At 32.9% G+C, this 20,156-nt stretch overlaps 1 long non-coding RNA gene across 1 annotated transcript; it reads right to left on the bottom strand.

The window, feature by feature from the left end:
- Positions 1-15,802: 15,802 nt before the first annotated feature.
- On the bottom strand, positions 15,803-17,869 carry LOC127144057 (uncharacterized). The gene is made up of 2 exons (XR_007815676.1): positions 16,161-17,869; positions 15,803-16,051 (listed from the first exon to the last, which is right to left on the bottom strand). It is a non-coding gene; the product is annotated as an uncharacterized LOC127144057 (long non-coding RNA).
- Between the last annotated feature and the right edge of the window lie 2,287 nt (positions 17,870-20,156).

Here is a 20,156-nt window from a genome sequence, read left to right as displayed (position 1 = left end):
TGAAGTTCAGGTTGGCTTGTGTGATAACATGATAGGGACCAATTCGACTATATGGGAATCATATGAGTCATATGATTCAAAAGATGATACTTTTACATGGGAGTCAGTTGAGATGAAGAATGAATTGTTTAACATCCCACAACAAAGAGATGCTCCTACAAAAGATTGCAAAGAAAAAAGGTAAAGTTCACTACAACTCCTCTAGTCGAAAGTTGAAGACAAAAAGAAGTGGTTGGTCCGAAGAAAGCTCTACAAGCGAGGAGTTGGATGTAGGACAAATATTTTTTTGCAAGAGAAATTTGTCAATGAGATTAAGTGTGTTGGCAATGAATTTTTTTTTTCAGTTTGTAGTAAAAAAGTCTATAAAACAGGTTCTTTTTTTTAAATGCATCGACAACAAGTGTGGTTGGAGATTGCGAGCGGTGAGATTGAAGGATTCAAATATATTCAAGATTAAAAAGTATGTCAAAGTTCATTCGTGTTCTTTTGAGTTTTTGAATCGTGACCATAGGCAAGCAAAATCTTGGGTTGTTGGAGAATTAATAAAGTAAAAATTCAAGGGAGCCGGTCGCCTATACAAACCACGTGATATTGCAGAAGACATGAGGCAAGACTATGACATAAATATGAGTTATGAAAAAGCATGGCCTGCCAGAGAAAATGCATATGAACGAGTGCGAGGGTCTCCTGAAGAGTCATATAATCTTTTGCATAGATATGGTGAAACACTTAAACTTACAAATCCAGGTACAATATTTCACATGAAACTCGAAGATGATCGTTTCTTTAAATATCTTTTTATAGCTGTTGGTCAATGTGTCAGAGGATTCTTAAATTGCATTAGACCGGTCATAGTCATGGATGGAATATTTCTTAAGAATAAATATCGGGGTCAGTTGATAGTAGCCGTTTGCTTAGATGGTAACAATCATATTTATCCTCTAGCCTTTGGAGTAGTTGATAGAGAAACAGATGACTCAATACAGTGGTTCTTAAAAAAATTGAAAGGTGCAACAGGGGAGGTGCCTAATCTAGGCTTCGTGACAGATCAGAAAACATGCTTCTCCAAGGGTATTTCATCAGTTTTTTCCTCTGCATTCCATGACCTTTGTGTCCAACATTTGACTTAAAATTTGCATGATAAATATAAGAATGACAAGGTTGCTACTTTGTTTTACAATGCATCAAGAACATATCGTGAATCAACGTTTCTAGAAGCGTAGAGACATCTTCTTGCATTTTCTAATGGTTCAGGGAAATATTTAAATGATGTTGGAATAGCATGGTAGTCTCGTGTTCACTGCTCAGGAAGACGATATAACATGATGACAACAAATATAGCAGAGTCCATGAATTCTATACTGAAAGAACCTAGAGATTTGCCTCTTGCTTCATTCCTTGAACATGTTCGACCTTTGCTACAACGTTGGTTTTAGGAGCACCGAGAAGAAGGCATTAAAGTGACGTCTACATTGACTAAATGGACATAGTTAGTTATTCAAAAGAAACAAGAACGAGCTTTGACAATGAAGGTCAACCCAATTGACTGTTACCAATTTCATGTCAAAGATTTAGATAAGAAGGAGGTCGTAAATCTTCAGACTCAATAGTGCACTTGCAAGAAGTTTCAAGCTGAGCAACTACCATGTTCACATGCCATTACTGCAGCACGGGATCGCAATATAAATGTTTATAGTTTATGTGCTAATTATTACACTAATGAATGTTTGTTGGCTGCATATGCGGAGGCCGTCTACCCAGTTGGGAATCAGTCATATTGGAAAACAAGCGAAGACTACATACATATGACTGTTTTACCTCCGAAAGTAGTCAAAAGAGTTGGTCGACCGAGGAAAAAGAGGATTCCAAGTGTTGGTGAAGCTCCGAAATTGCATAAGTGTTGTCAGTGTAAATAAATAGGTCACAACAGATTAACGTGTACCAATCCAATTTCATATACCGAGAAGTCGAGCATACAAAATTAGAATTTTCTCTAACAATGTGCTAATTATTACATTAATTAAAGAATGTTTCTTAATGATGTCTCCGAACATTCTTACTTTATGTGCTTCCAGATAGATGAAGAAGACGAAAATAACAACTAGCCTTTTCATTTAGGAACACAAAAAACTGGTTTCACGATCGTTTAAATATAACTAAAAGATCGTTTAAAAAGAACTAAACGATCGTTTAAAAACAACTAAACGATCGTTTAAAAACAACTAAACGATCGTTTAAAAACAACTAAACGATCGTTTAAAAACAACTAAACGATCGTTTAAAAACAACTAAAAACAACTAAATGATCGTTTAACGTAACTAAATGATCGTTTAAAATAACGAAACGATCGTTTAATTTTATTAAATGATCGTTTTTATATTTCACACGACTGTTCGTTTAGTTTATAATTCTTTAATTTATATATTTTTTAATTATTTGCTACACAACTGCTTTCATGATCGTATATACATATTTAAAAGATCGTTTTGAAATAATTACACGATCGTTTATATATATATATATATATATATGTTAAACAGCCAAGAATGCGATTCAAAATTTTAAAAAAAGTACGCGAAATTTACAATATTGCCCTTTTGGTAAAAACAACCAATATATATTTCCGCCTTCTTTGGTAAAAACAACCAATATATTCAACCAATATAGTTCCGCCTTCTTTTTTTTCCGTCACTTCGCAATACACAACCGCACTAATCACTCAATCCATTTTTCTCTCAGACTATTTTTGTCTCAGTCCTTTTTTTCTTCAACGTCAAAAGGTATTTTCCTGAACTTTTCCTACTATAACGTTACACCTTTCCTTTCTTTATATTTCAACGGTTCGACTTCTGTTCTTAAATTCTTATTGTCAAGCGTTTAGGGTTTTAGATTCGTTTAAACTTCTATTCTCCAGATTGTTAAATTTATTACTTGCCGATTAACTATATTTTCAGGATGGCTGTACCTAGCGATAAGTATTTCTTTGCCACTGTCTCATGCAAAGTGCACAAGATCAGCAGTCTTATTAAGGATAAACTAACTAAGGAACAGCTGCAAATGTTCGATAAAACAATTTTTGGTCCATTGTTGAATGTCAACATGGTCTTCAACGACCAGTTGATCCATCATTTCTTACTGAGGCAGATACCTGAAGACGGTAACGCAGATGGAATCTATTTTTCAGTTTTAGGGAAGAACGTCCGTTTCACCCAAAAGGAATTCAACATCATAACTGGATTGTGGCTAACAAACACAACATTGGAGAAAGATTATGATAACAAGCGCCTACAAAGCCTTCTATTCGGATCAAAAAAGAAGAAACTAATAACATGCTAGGAAATTGAAGAAATTTTCAAGAATTTTGAGTTTACAAATGATGACGATGCTGTGAAGGTCGTCTTGGCTGTCTTTATAGAAACTATAATGGTCGGGAAGGATAAGAAAACACAGTTTGACATGGATATTTTGGGAAGAGTTGATGATGAAGGAGCATTTAAAAGCTTCGATTGGTCAACTTTCTTCTACACTCGTCTGCTCAACAGTTTAAAGACAAGTCTACAAGGTAAAAAAAGAAGCATACGAGCTAAAGAAGACAACAAGTTCCAAAGCAGTGACATACTACAACATCAAAGGCTACGTGCTTGCTTTTTTAGGTGATTTTTATTTGTTTATACACTTTAATTAAATGCAAATTAAACATCAAAGTTTAATATATTTGTTTAAATGTTGTAGGTGTGAGGTTATGAAGTACTCTCAACTGCAAGTGAGCACCTAACCTCAAGAAACAATAAGGGAGTAATCCCTAGGATATTGAAATGGAATTGTACACAAGCTCCATCTTACAAAATGCTGCAGAAGAACATATTCGACAACAAAAATGTAAGTAAAACTTGTCAGCGATCGTTTAATACAATTACACGATCGTTTAATACAATTATATGATCGTTTAATACGATTACATTGCAGACTGTTGTTAAACCTAAACTGAAGCTATCAACCCAAGAGAAAGCTTTCATGGATTGTCGAATTCGAGGGGATGATAACATGCAAATAGAGGACGATGAATCCATTCCAGATATTAACAACAACGATATCAATACTCCTGATCATGCAATGAACAACAAATCATTGGAGCAGTCAGACTTATCTCCACAACTGTCACCACAAAGGAAACAAAGTCAAACAGTGGCTGACCAGTTTGAAATGCATCCAATCACCAACAAGAAACGTTGCTGATCAAAGAAGTCCAATGAAAAAGAACATCAAAGTCATTCAAAATCCTACAAGAAACTGAAGAACGAAATAAAAGAAGTTCGTAAGGATTTATCCACACTGACTTCTATAGTCTGTAGGATGGTTGACACAATCAGAAAGCAGTCATTGGAGCTGTCTGAAATGAAGCAGATGCTCGAGAGATTGGTCCAGATAAAATTTGTTTTTAGAATATATTATATACACGAACATTTATCAAAGTTACACGATCGTTTATCAAAGTTACGCGATCGTTTACTTTTATATACACGATCGTTTAACAATACATTATTTTATAATTTTATTTTCGTTTTTATTTGTTTATTAGAATTAAAATGAAAATCAAGGAAATGATCATACTCATCAGAATGACAATGATGATGATTAGAATAGAGAAGATATGATCACCAGTGACCAACCATATGTTGAAGAACAACATACTGAACATCAAGAGGAAACCCAAAGGTTAACATTTCATTCATTGTTTATTGCTTTATAATATTGAAAATTGCTTACATTCTAAATAAATAACAATTGTATTTTTTTCTTATTCTCATTTTTTCTTTCTCATTTTGTTTAGGAAACATCAAGAGGAATCTGGTAGTGATATAAGCATAGACGGCAGGGATGCAGACTTGCTAATGACTATAAGAGATATATAGGATAATCTAAATCCTCAAAGTCAGAAAGAAAAAGTCCTGCTAGAAATGATTACTACCCTTCCACTTGTGAGCCAACCTCTTGCACTTTGTGAAATGACTCCATTGGATCAAACCGTACAAATTCATGAAGTGCCACCATCAATTTCAATTGTAAATGAAGAATCTCAACAGGTATCTATACACAACAAATTTGTAGTCCTTTGAATTAATAGTTTGATATTTGTCTAATATCATACATTGCAGGAAACAACAAAACAACAGGTTGAGATTCAAAAAAATGATGAAGCAGTTACTTTGGTTGAAAAAGAATCAGTAACGGTGCCTGATGAAGATGAACAACAAAAACCAATAAAGAGAAGAAAGCTACGTAAAATAGTAAATAAAAAGATGCCTGATAAAGATGAACAAGTTAATTCACCCACAACATCTACTAAGATCATATCAGAATCTACAATACCTGTTCCAGATGTCGAAATCAGAGATGTAGATAGATATAATCTCATGTGGCAAGTGGATCCAAAATTATGGAAGACATACTTAGAATGGAAAATATCAAGAAAAACAACTCATGAAGAAAGAAAAGTAGTCTCCACAACTAGAAAGAAATTCTTTTTCAAACAGCTTGAAGAAAACACATGGATACTTGGAGATGTAAGTACGCTTTCCAAATTTCATTTTATATGTAAATAATCACTCGTATTTTCTAAACAATCGCTTCTATTAACTAAATGATCGCTTCTATTAACTAAACGATCACTTTTATTAACTAAAGGACCGTTTATATATATTACACGATCGCTTAGTAAGTAAACGATCACATGTACATTTTCTAAATGATCGTTTATACTCTCCTTTCATTTACTAAACGATCGTTTAATTTTCTTTGTAGACCATGGATTTGCTATTATCCCACTTCCAGGAGAAAATGTTGCATCTCAAGCAACTTTGTAAGCGTACTTTTAGAATAATAGATTCTGCGTTTATAGTATGTTGTTATTCTTTAATTTTTTTGTATAGAAGTTAAACTGCATCATTATATTCTAACTAAATTTTTTTACTTGTTCTTCAAGACTGAAATCAATAAACCAAACTGCATAGTTTGACAACATATTTTGATACTCATCTGGTGACACCAGACAATAAAAAAGCTGAATGGACAGACACAACAACACACTTAAATATATGGGCAGAAAAAGATTTGGAATACTATATCAACACAGCTGTTGGTGATTTCGAAGGAAAACCAGGGTGGGGAGATGTCAACTACATGATTGGCTGCATCAACATAAAAGAACATTGGTTGGCTATTGCAGCTGATATGAGAAAATGCAAGATCTACGTGTTCGACTCAATGCCAAATTATGTTAAGTAGAAACTTGTTGATCAAGCTCTTTAAATGTCTACACGATGCATTGCCTCACTCGCAATTGCAATTGGAGTGAACCTCCATTCAGAAGGATTCAAATATAGCCTTTGGGCAGTACGCAGATCGAAGAACACATTACAGAAAGGGCGTTCACTGGATTGTGGAATTTTCTGTTCTAAATTTATTGAATGCCTTGTAACTGAAGCTAACCATGGTTGTCTAACTGTGCAAGACATGAAACTGTTTAGACAACAGTATGTACTGGAACTTGGGGCGAATAAATACTTTTGGTAAATAAATATATATTTAGTTCTTGTACTTTTGAGTTAATATTTGTATTCGTTTAGATACATATCACAAAACATTCGTGTAGAGAAATACTCATCGCGCACATATCTTTAAGCGATCGTTTAGTAAAGTCTAAACGATCTTCTTAATAAACATAAAAATTATTAAGCGATCGTTTATAGAAACCACACTAATATCTAAAAGAATATTAAGCGATTTCCTAAACGTTCAGGTGAAGAATATTAAACGATTGTATATATGTATCACACTAATGTAAAAGACCGTGCACATATCTTTAAGCGATCGTTTAGTAAAGTCTAAACGATCTTCTTAAAATCATAAAAAATTTTAAGTGATCGTTTACCTACAAGTAGTTTTGCAACATAGAGAATAATCAATACTTGTGATTTATGTACATATTTTGCAACATACATGATATACAACTACTACAAATCTCGCAACAAAATTCAATACATAGGAGTATTGGTCCATAATTGAAATGTCAATTATTTTCTGAAGTACGACATATTTTCTTGACATAATGTATCTAAATCAAAACCAACAACTATGTACTCAAAATACTTAATGGTGAATACGCCACAATCACTATTATTTCGTTGTAGTGGAATGGAGTCGACAATGACAACTGGCCAAGGTTTCTTGTATGTCGATGATCCACCTCTCCTAGCAAAGAGTCCAGTACTATCTAACAAATTTGACACCAACTCTCAAATTGGCAGTAATATGTTTTTCATCTCTTCGACACTTGTAAGTGACAGAAGCGAATCCCATACCTTGACTTGACAACTTACAAAATCCAAGCATAATAGAACCCAATGGTTGGCATGGACATTGGATGGAGAGTAAACATAATCAACACTTGCCTAAGGATCTTGGAAATCCTCTTTTGACCCAACAACATAGTCAACCAACCTATACTCTTCCTTCCAGTCAAACGGGTGATTCTCTTTAATACATTCTTTGTATTAGGGCCACTTCGCAACTAAAAGCCGCTACAAAGAAAAACATACAAACGCAAATATTAGACCGAAAGATAAATATGAAACGAAAATACACACATAAAGTATCGTGACGATTCCAAACCACAAAGATTGTGTCTGCAGTTGTGAAGTTTTGAGCAGAAGGTATCCCGGCTACCTTAATCTTGAAGCGAATGAAAAGAAAAGGTGCATCCAAATGCTAATAGAAACAAAAGTAAGCACTAAATGTGTAGAAGCATAATAATTAAAAAATTATAATGGCATAAGTAATAAGATAATCCCTTACCTCATCCGCCAACCATCGGCGACACATAAACAAGTCTCTGAAAATATCTTCGATTTTTCCCAGAAAGGTTTCACGCACCTCATCATTTGTACGCTTGTCTGTAATCCAAGCTCAAAGTCTATCTAAATCGACGTCAAGTATTTTGTGCATGAGATCATAAAAAATTGGTTCACACTGGGAGGTAGTGGTGGTTGATGTCATAGACCGTTTAGGTAGAGTTGTGAACACTTGCACGCTTCCTACAGGCGGGTCGAACGTGTGGTGTTGAGTGAGAAATGATTCTATCTCTGTGACGTCTGAATCAAAATGAGTACAAAGTTTTTCCCACTGTCCTCAATTTCAACCTCATCGTTAACTACATCTATTGGCTCCTCTAAACCAATCTCAACCTTCTTCTCCAACACGTCAATTGGCTTCTCTAACTCAATATTAAACCTCAACCAAGGAGGGGTACCGACATTGTGAACATCTTCGTCGCCCTATGAAAGCTCATAATGCATTAGTGTGGATACTGATAGAAATTAAATATCAATATTAGCAAGAACATGGAACCAAACCTTCTTTTTAAGTTCAATGTGTTTCGTCCCATTACTTGTGTTATCCTCCTTTGGCATCCTCAACCAATTAGGGGTACCGCCTGTGTCAACATCTTCAGTCTTAGCATTATCCATTTCTTCACTTTCTAGTGTATGATCTACTAAGCTTTCAAACCCCTTGCGGTCTCCTTCGTCACCCTATGGAACCTCAAAATGAATTAGTGTGGATAACAATAGAAAGTAAACATCAAGATTAGCGAGAACATGCAACTTAACGTATGAGTAATTACTAAATATGAAACAACTAACGTTAATACAATTAACAATTTGATTTCTAACCTTTCTTTGAAGTCCAATGTGCTTCAATATGGTTGACATCACGCCCTTCAATTCGTTAATATCTGATTTTATACTAGTAAGTTGCCCTTCAACAACCGTTACTCGATCTTGAAGATTCCGAATAGCCTTTTTCATCTTAGACTTTGACTTCTGTTTCTTACTCTTTTTGAAGTCACCTTCATCATTAACAACTTTTCTTCCTCTTTTTGAACCACCATTCTTCGACTGAACAATGGTAGATGAGCGGAGGTTTTCAAAAAGTTCACCTGAAGCAATTTTCAACTGCTCCTCTTCAGGTGTCATCTCAATGATCGCCTTAATTATCAACTACAAAGAGAAAAGGCTAATATATTTAGGACAGAAATAAGCACAAAATCATGCGATCCTTAAGTTAGTTACAATTTCTTGCTACTTACCATTGGCGAGTCAAACACCTGACTTATAGTTTGGGACTTTGGTGATTGTTGGCACACCCACCTCAGCATTCGTGGTATGACATCATTGTTTACTTTATCTACACCACATCCAATGATGGTTGGTATAGACTCATATGCCCAAACCTATTCCACATTTGACAAACAAGTTTAGGAAGTGCCACAAGATATATATAGATATATAAACAAGTGGTTTCACGATCGTTTAAATATAACTAAACGATCGTTTAAAAACAACTAAACGATCGTTTAACATAACTAAACGATCGTTTAAAATAACTCAACGATCGTTTAAAATAACTAAACGATCGTTTAATTTTAAATGTATGCATAAGTTTTGAAGTAAGAAGTAAGAAGCAGCATACCTGTAATATATGCGAAAATCTACTGATAGTATATTTTTTGTCTTAGTTGATTTCTTCTTTCCCTTGGCATATTGCTTGTCCAAGGCTCTTTTCAAGGCACTTAGCGTGCGTCCAAAAACAATCCCGCCCCAATCATAACTATTAAATGTATTCCAATCATCAGCAATGTTGAAAAACCAATGTCGACTTTGGTTCGCCTATCTTTTCCTAACAAAGATAGCTCTATAAAGTAGACTAAAGCTAATTTCATAATATCATCGTCATCACCCTCGTATTCCAAAAATATATCCTCTAAGTCACTTACATAAATACACTCTTTGTCTTTGAAAAACTTCTCCAATAATCTACTATTCCTAACCAACTGAATAGACTCCTCTTTATGACCCCATAGACTCGTTATGATGTTAAACTCTCTCATACTAAGAGTACAAACAACGCCCCCTAGTAAAAAACTTATATAATCTTTTCCTTCATCTTCCACCTCTCTTAACAATAAGTAGTGGATGAGTGGCCCATTAAAGACAATATTTAGGTTCAAAAAGTGCCCAAACTTTGTTTTTCTAAATAAGGCTAATTGATCAGGTTTAAGTTTGGCTTAATATTAAGTGTTGTCTTTTCTAACTGAGACAAACAACTTACTAAGGCATAAAAATGATGGGAAGGATTAATCTTATACATGGATCCGTCGGTCGATGTCGATGTCATAATTGAAGCCTGAACAAAAAGGAAAAAATTCAGAGTTAAAGATGGGATCCAAAGAAAAAGGAGCAAAATGCAAACTATATTTAACTTCAATTCATTTCACTACCCATTTAACTTTATAAGAACCTAAATCAAACTTTGACTAGACTAATTTCCAGCAAATAAATCGATTCCAAAAAAGCCTAAACCAGATGGATGAAACTCACAACAAATACCTAAACCAAACATTTACAGCAAATAAATTGAAAATGGGTTAGAGATAAAACTCACTGAAATAAGAAAAAACGCTTAAAGTTGATTGAATGGTTCGAAAAGGAGAAGCGACGAAATGCACTGGAGGACCGACGAACGGCAAGCGACGAACAGTTGGAGTATCTTCGAAGAGTAGAGTGGGAAATTTCAAAAGCCAACAAAAGGAGATTTTTTTTTATTTAAGGTGTTCTACGCGAAAGAGAAGGAAAAGCGAACGTGGAAGAGGGAAAGGAAAAGAGAAAGAGAAATTTAATGAAGGGCATTTTTGTCCATTCACACCTAAATTGTCCTAAAACTCTTCATTTTGAAAAGTTATCCCAAAAGTCATTTAACCCTCCTTATTTAACCTATTTTTGGCAATTTCCTAACTTTTAAATTCAACATTTTCAATAGAAAAAAAATCAACTTTGATTTCTACTTTAGGTATCGTCTATTAAATTGTCTAGAGGTGATCAAAATCCTTCTTTTGATTATACCATTTAAAAATTGACATGTAATTATCTTTTATTCCTTAATTACCACTAGATCTTTTGAATGGATAATTTGTTTATGGTCATACCATAAACCAAGTCCATGTTAGCTTAGTAGGAGCTCTAGTGACCTTTGTCCAGGACCCAAAATTAGCACTTAGAGAACAACTCATCTACTTCTCTCTTAAAGACGAGAAGGAACGAATTTCATCTTGTGTAGCTATGTTCTTAGCTCCCTGCTCGATCCTGCATCTAAAATGGTAGGCTTATTAAGTTAGTGACTTAAGCCACTTTCACTTATACGGATTAATGGACAAGTCCTCACATACAAGAGTTCATAACTCGCTCAGAATTGCCATCGAGTCACATGTGGTTATTTTATGAAATATTAATGTCCCTAGTCAATGATGTTACAATGAGATATTAAATTGTTCACAGTTCACTCTTATACAAACTCATTATATAGAAAACTCCAACTTGCATGTCTCCACATAAGCAATTTGGATCATATTGTTTGTAACACCCTACAACATTGGACCAGCTACAAAGTGGGTCGTTTCCATAGAACCCAACTTTAATCCATATACTATATATAGACCTTTTAAGTTACTAGTCGTTTATTACCATGTGGATTGCATGCATATATTTTTTTAACTTTAATTATATATTAACATTTGGTTAACATGTCATGAAGTATCTAGTTAAAACTAATTCAAATTGACATTTATATGATCTACACTCATCATATGGTAATACATTCTTATGTTTAGAATATACTCAAGTACAATGTTTTGAATTTTTAAACTTTTGAAATTTTGTCCTTGAGATTATTTTTTAATTTTAAAAACTATATGAACTTATTGAAATATAAAAAGATTCATGTCCCTCGATAATTCTTCAATAATATATTTGTTACGGTAAATGTTTATAGAATACCAAAAACTAACATGAATGCCTAAGTGTGAAAAAGTGTTAAACTAAATGAAGTTTTTTTTTAACGATTTTGATACAATGGAATGAACATTTTTTAAAAGATAATGAAATGGACACTTATATTTTTATTATTAATATTAAATAATTAATTAATTATACCAAAAATTTGATGATTTTTATGAAAAAAAATGGCTAGTTAAAGAAATATATATATATATATATATAAAATTTCATCGGATGTTTTAGTTTTGGTGTTTTTCTTTATTTTATATATATATATATATATATATATAAAATAAAGAAAAACACCAAAACTAAAACATCCGATGAAATTTTTAAAAATTGTGGGTTGTGTATATGTTTTCAAAATCTTGTTTGTTAGTATATATGTTTATTCTCAAACTCTTTTTACCTTCAATAACTAAGGGTATACATAAGTCTGGTTGGAGAAAAACTATGAACCAACACGAAGTCACCAGATTGGCAAAAACTGAACCCTACGGGTTTAATATACAAGGGTTAACCTAACCCAACTGAACTCAAAAAATTCGAGCTGGATCTGGTTTGGTTGGTAGGTTGACAAAGATACACACGATTGTGTATGTAATATCAACACCATCATGTAGTTCTTTTTCACGATGAAAAAATTATTCAAATCTAAACGATCGTGTTGACCACGCTAAACATCGTGTTAACTAGGTAAGCGATCGTTTATATAATATCCACACGATTGTGTAATTCTTTTTAAACAATGGAAAAAGGGCTTCAAATTTAAATGATCATGTGATCATACTAAACAATCGTGTTGACTAGGTAAATGATCCTTTAGATATGACACGATCGTGTAATTCTTTTTAAATGATGAAAAAAGGGCTTCAAATCTAAACGATCATGTTGACTATGTAAATGATAGTTTAGATTATCCAAACGATCGTGTAGTTCTTTTTAAATGATTGTTTAGATTATTTACATAATTGTCCATGTTATATATTATATGACGAGGTCAGGTTGGGTCAACTCGACCAAAATTTGCCCAACCCAATAACACAACCCACTTTTTTTCCAATTTCTTAACCCAACCCAACCCTTATGGTTTGGATTGGGTAATCTAAGTTGGTCGGATTACCAGGTTTTTTGAATCCCTATTAATAAATATATTATTAATAGGTTAATTTTTATATATATAACAAAACATCAAAATATTTACGACTCGTGTAACAAAATCGAAAAGTCCATGAAGCCGGTAGAAATTTTTCATGAATTTCAGATTTGCCCTTGAAATTGCGGACAATCCATCACTTCTCTTTCTTCTTCTTCTTTCCAATTTATCCATCATCTTCTAGATTTCTTTAGCTTTTTCTTCTTCTATTTTTATTTGTATTCCAGATTTCTTTAGCTCCTCCGTTCATCTTCTCTTGGGTAAATAAAATATAGATTTCTTTCAATATTTTCTTTCTTCTATTTTTAATCATCTTCTTTTTCTTTCTTTCTTTCTTCCTCTTCTTTTTCTTTCTTACAGCTCCTCTTCCAAAATATTAAGATCGTTTAAATATCATTTTAATATAATCCAAATGATTATTTAGATTTGAAACATTTTTTCTATCGTTAAAAAAACTACGATATCGTGTATAATTTACCATGATCGTGTATCATTTTCTACGCAATCACGTATCATGATCGTTTAGAAGAAGAATTACCTAAAGCATTTTTTTCATCGCGAAAAAGAACTACACGATTGTGCATCATTTCCTACACGATCGCATATCATGATCATTTAGAAGAAGAATTACATGTGCGTGTGTGGTCAATTAATCACTTGTGGACTGAGATATTTTTGGTATTTTCCATCGTGGGCCTATGAGATTTTTCCATTTTCAAAATCGTTCTATATAGTATGAATATTTTGCCGGCTTGTTATATTTTTGAAGAAACCCTTATTAATTTGGGAATTATTCATAGATTACGTGTCATTCAAAATCATGTGGATCATTAGGTGAAATTGTTAAATCACTTTGGTAGTCAATACAATTTTGGACCAAAAGAAAAAGAAATTAAATTATGAATTTGGTTGTATTTTTATTTTGGTGTAAAAATTGACGATATATGAGGGAAATTATTGAGTTATAGCAATCTCATTAAAATATTGATAAAAAGAATAATAAAAAAATTTAAGGGAAACTTACATACATGTAATAAAATACCAAAGTATTTACGGCCGTGTAACAAAGCCAAAAAAGTTGGTCATTTTTTAAATATTCGAGGTTTGGCCTTCAATCCTTTTCTCTTCCTTGCAATGAAATTGTTCTTCCTCTTGCGATTTCTTTCATATTCTTCCTCCTGTAATTTCTTTTATCGTCTTTCTTCTTTTCTTATCCTTTTTTTCTCTGTGATTTCTTTCAATAACTTCTTATTTTTCAATTCTTTTTTTTACGTTGTTAAATTTCTTTCTTCTTTTCTTCTTTTTTTTCGTTACAATTTCTTTCCATCATCTTTCTTCTTTTCTGATTTTGCAATTTCTTTCAATGTCTTTTCTTCTTTTTTAATTCTTTTTACATCGTTTAATATTTTCTTCGTCTTTTTTATTTTTTGATTCTTTTTTACGTAGTTTAATCTTTCCATCGTCTTCATTATTTTCTTTTTTTTTTTCGCTATGATTACTTTCCATTATCTTTCTTCTTTTCCTCTTCTTTTTCTACGTCGCTTGAATTTGGATAACTAAATCTAAACGACCGTGTACAAAAAATAGCAAATCTAAAAAATCGTGTATAGAAAATCTTGAAAAAAATCATTAAGATTGAAATAGCCAAATGTAAACGATCGTGTAAAAAAATAAATCATTGATAGACAAATTTAAATGATCATGTATCAAAAGAATTAAAAAAATCATTTAGTCAAATCTAAATGATTGTGTAGACAAATCTAAACGATCATATAATTAAAAATAAACGATTATGTAGTAAAAGAATTTTTAAAAACCATTTAGCCAAATCTAAACGATCGTGTAGCCAAATCTAAACGATTGTATAAAAAAAATAAACGATTGTATAGCAAACGATTGTATAGCAAAAGAATTTTAAAAAATCGTTTAGCTAAATCTAAACGATCGTGTACCAAGATTTGAAAAAAAATCGGGACCCAAATCTAAACGATTAAATCTAAACGATTGTGTAACCAAATTTAAACGTAACCAAATTAAACGATCGTATAACAAAATTAAACGATAGAATTGAAAAAATAAATTATAGCCATATCTAAACGACCATATACCAAACAATAGCCAAATCCAAATCCAAATCTAAACGATCGTATAACCAAATTTAAACGTAACCAAATTAAACGATCGTGTAACAAAATTAGACGATAGAATTGAAAAATAAATTGTAGCCATATCTATCGTGTATCAAACAATATGCAAATCTAAACGATCGCAAATATATTACGCCGTGCATTGTTGACAACGTAGTTGACGAGATATTTTTTGTATTTTACACGGTGGGCCTCTAGGCTTTTTCTATTTTCGGAATTGTTCTATACAGTGTAAATACTTTACTGCTTTTTTATATTTTTCAAAAGACTTCAAAAATTAATATCATAGATATTATCCTTTTAATTGAGAGGTAGAATGATGTATTATAAGGGAAAAATTATAAACATTGATGATTTCATGTCTCATATCTCAAAAAAATAAAATTAAATGAAATAAAAAAGTGTAAGAAAGAAAAAGAGAAGAAGTTGAGTGTAATATGTAGCTTCATGGCTAATTGGATTTTGAGTGTTTCTCGCTTGTTATATTTATATTATATAATTAAAGTAGAATTTTATTAGGCATATTGTAACGACCCAACTCCTTATACTAAGCCGAAGTCTTTACTAATTTAAAAGATAAATAAAATTTATAAAATTAAAATAGAAAAAATAAAACAAAACCTCGAATTTCTCATTAAAATATAAACAAATGTATTTAAAAATAAGTCAAAAAAATAAAATCCTAATTCGGGCCCTATCTAATTTTAAAGAAGTAAAATAACAAATAAAGAATAAAATAAAAATTCAAATACTAAAATTCGAACTATGACATAAAGCGGAAGCAAACGTATCCCTATGGCTCGCCACGGTCACTTCTGGTCATTCGCCAGCTTGTCTTTGCTCTTACCTCTGCCTCTGCCTGAAAAATAGAAATAGAAAGAGTGAGTATAAAAATACTCAGTAAGGGACCCACTACTAGTCACGCTAGGTGCCTGTTAACTTTCTATTAGAGTCTTGAAGAGTGGTACCCCTGAACTGGTACGTTCCCAAACACGTGCAATCTGTGATCCCGTTGAAACAAGCTGGTCTCTGATGAACCCAAAGGAACACCTAAGATGATCGGGCTGTGAGTGATTCCGTCGAATCACTCAAATCATGTCTATGTCAATGTCAATGTCAATGTCAGTCTGGTGGTCCCGTCGGACTACGGCAGTCATAAGTGTGAGCGATCCCATCGGATCTCTCAAATCATGTCTGTGTCAATGTCAATGTCAAACTGGTGATCCCGTTGGACTACACAGTCGTCTAAAAGAGTGGTGATCCCGAAAGACACTCGTGTGGATACGACTCTAATAGGTAAAGCTAACATACACCCTATCCATAGCATGCACATAACATATCATCATCATAACATATCATATCATAACATGTCATACTACAACAAATCATGCCATAACATATCATACCATAACATATCATATCATGTCATCCTCAACCACAAAACTATGTCATTAAGACGTAGGCGATAGCATCAACATACTATCAGCGCTAACCATAAAATCAACCAGTAGACGCATTTACAAAATATCCGCCTCTCTCTCAATAACCTCGAGTCGTGCACTTAGCTACCATTGATACATAACCATATATTAATACATGCAGTCTCTTGAATGTAATTCGAAGGTCTAGTAGTATAATCTCTTGCCTGGAGATTTGCTCGAACGAATTCTAACAGTAAAATCACGCTTTCCAAGCAGTGACGTCCTAAATAGTTAGAAAACACGAATTTACATAACTTAACCATCAAACGACCAAGGACCGAAGATTTCAATCGAAATAACTTACCCGAGGCGAGGTTGCAACGAATAAGCCTTTAGCTAGAGAAATCCCACGCTCCAAATTCACTTGGTCCAAACTGTCCTTTAAGAAAAATAATTTAGTTTAATCCAAAATTAAATTATTTAGGGTCCAAAAACTAAGATTTGTTGGGAATTAACCAAAATCCAAACAAAACTTACCAAAATAGGTAGAAAAGGTAAAAAAAAAAAACATGCTAAGCGGCTCAAAAAGCTTGGTGGCTCGGCTAGGAGGCAAACACGGCTCGTGGCTGGAGGAGCGGCTCGACTGGTTCGATTCACGAAGAAGGGGCGTGGGTCGGGTTGGTTCGCGACGCGGAGCGACTGGAGGCGTGGATCGGACGTGCGTATGAGTCGGAAGTGCACGGCTGGGTAGGCGACCCGTTGACCGACGGAGATGCTTGCTGACGACACCGAGCGACGACTGTGACGTCGAGCCAGCGATTGACGGCTTGCGGCGGGGTGCTGACGGAGACGCGGCAGTTTGGGGAACGATGGAGATGACGTGCTGCTTACGAAGGTGGGGCGACTGCGAATGGATCGGCTACGACGAGTCGAGCGGCGACGATGGCGGCAGATTAAGATTAGTGTTAGGGTTAGGGTTTTCTCTTTTTTTTTTTCCTCTTTTCTCTTCCTTGGTGAAGAAGATGGTGGAGCATTAAATGCTCACATTCCAATACCCTATTTAAATTAAAATAATTCCTTTTATTTTTATTTTTCTTTATTATCTTTCCCCAAAATCTTCACACTCTCTCTCTTCATTTAAAACCCACAAAATCTCCTTCTTTATCTTCCTTTTATTTTTTCCTAAATAAAATCACATATTCTCTCTCCTCAACCAACCAATCATCTTTATCTTATCAAACTATCTTTTCATAATAACTATATTATTTCATAATACAATTATTAATCCTTAAGCCAAAATAATACCTAACATAAATAACCAAAACAAACATAAATTTCAACTTAACAACAATTTGATATTTTTCAAATATCCAATAGACTCAAATCTCCATAAAGTAAAATACTTCAATATTTAAATAACACCCAAAATTTCAAAATTACACTTAAGATAATAGAATTAAATTTCTTAAATTTTGGGGCGTTACACATATGTTATAATTTCAATAGAAATTAATGATATGAGATTGAAATCGTTGGAAATTTGATACAATGATCTTTGATATTTAGACAATAAATTTATATGTATAATTGCATTAGTTGTTAACATAATAAACATAATAATTATTATTCATTATTTACCTAATTTGAAGGGTACTTTTACAAATAAATTATTAATTAATAAATAATAAAAATAAAAGAATTGATCAATAAATTATTAAGGAATCGAATTTGAAGATAATAATCGGACTTAGTTTATTAGGCATACGCTACACTCCCAAAAGATTGAAATGATTAGTATTTAATATAATTATTTTTAATAATTAGGTAATAAATTTATATGATACAATTACAATAATTATCAACACGATAGTAAATTTTATTAGTATATGTTACGATTTCAATAATCATGAGATTGAAAGTTGAGTAGTTAATACAATAATTTTAATATTTGGACCATAAATTTATACGTTACAAACTATACATTAACTATTATAATTGTAAAAAAAAAATAAGAAAACTATATATTGGCCATAATATGAAAATTGACAAACATATAATGTAATCATCAATCTTTAAATCTTCAAAAATAAGGAAATTGACATACAATAGAAGAACTAACAACTTCTGTCATCTTATAAAAGAAATGAAAATGTTAGATTTGAATAATAAACCTTATTTTTGATAAAATTAAAAATTCAAACAAGTAAACTTTTCAATCAGTGGTGGATTAAGAAAATTTATAAGATAAGTTTATTATCTAACTTATCCAATAAATCTTTCTCAATATATGTGAATTTAAAAATTGCATGAAAAAAGAAAAGAAAAAAGAAAGAATAATACATTTTCATGCAATATTGTGAGAGATTGAAAATTTAGAACAAAATTTGTTTTGTGAAACTAATTGCAAAATGCAAGGCTTAACCCACGACTTAATAGTTATGAAGTGTGAGCACAACCACTAAACTACAAACATAATCTACCAAATTACTCCCATCAATTAATTGCAAACATTTTTTTAGAAAGAAACCGATGTTGATTTTTAGAGCTACCTTAGCAGCAAGCAGAGGAAGCACTAAGAATCAACATCAAGCCCAAACTTTATTCATATAAAGCAGGGGCATGCAGAGGAAAAAAACAAAGCAAAGGATGGCTTAAGATATTCCTGTTAAGATCTATAGAGAGCATGCATATTTAAAGCTATTGATCTAGAGGAGTAGCTCATAAACTTCTTTTCTTTTGTAATTTAAGTAGCTGTTTGGTTACAGATAGAATCCCACAGAAAATTCGTCTTTGTGGTATCTCCCTTAAAAATTCTCCTGTTTCTTTCTAGCTAGATAGTCCAGATGAGAGCCACCATGATGTTGAATGAGATGATTCCTTTTTTCGACTCTGTTCTTTGATTGATAATTGAGGAGACGAGGGAGCTGAGGCTGTCAACATTCTCATTTCTTCTTAGATTATCATTAGCTTTCTTCCATAGAAAAGCTGTTGTTTGATAGGAGAGGAAGATGTGGCTGCCCGTCTCTCTATCTTTTTTGCAAAGAACACACCAGTTTGGATTTAGGCAAACTGATTTCAGCCTTTTTTGTATGTTATCGTTGGTTAGCAGCCCATCATTGATTAATGTCCAGAGGAAAACTTTGCATTTTTTGGGAGTTTTTGTTTTTCAGAGGTTTGCTATGGCTTGTGGATCTTGTCGATGAACATATGATGGCGGCTGAATGCAGAGAGAAAATTTCACTGATTTTACAGTGAAATTTTGATAATTGGATAACTTCCAAACTGGCTTATCTCTACCATTTTGATTCAACGAATTAGGAAGGAGAGTTTTAATTTCTCTTCAACGCTCATTTTCCCTGTCATTTAGTTGTCTTCTTGGCTTGAAGTCCCAATCCATTGTGCTTTCGTTCCACATCTCTTTAATGGATCCTTGTTTTGTTCTTGATAGAGCATAGAGCCTAGGGAATCTGGTCTTTAGAGTACCACATTCATTCCAGTTGTGATTCCAGAAAGATAGAGATTCGACATTTTGTATTTTCCAGC

Source organism: Cucumis melo, chromosome 1, assembly GCF_025177605.1.
Source record: "Cucumis melo cultivar AY chromosome 1, USDA_Cmelo_AY_1.0, whole genome shotgun sequence".
Taxonomy (NCBI): domain Eukaryota; kingdom Viridiplantae; phylum Streptophyta; class Magnoliopsida; order Cucurbitales; family Cucurbitaceae; genus Cucumis; species Cucumis melo.
Note: the sequence above shows the minus strand (reverse complement) of the source record. Positions and strands in the feature narration are given on the sequence as shown.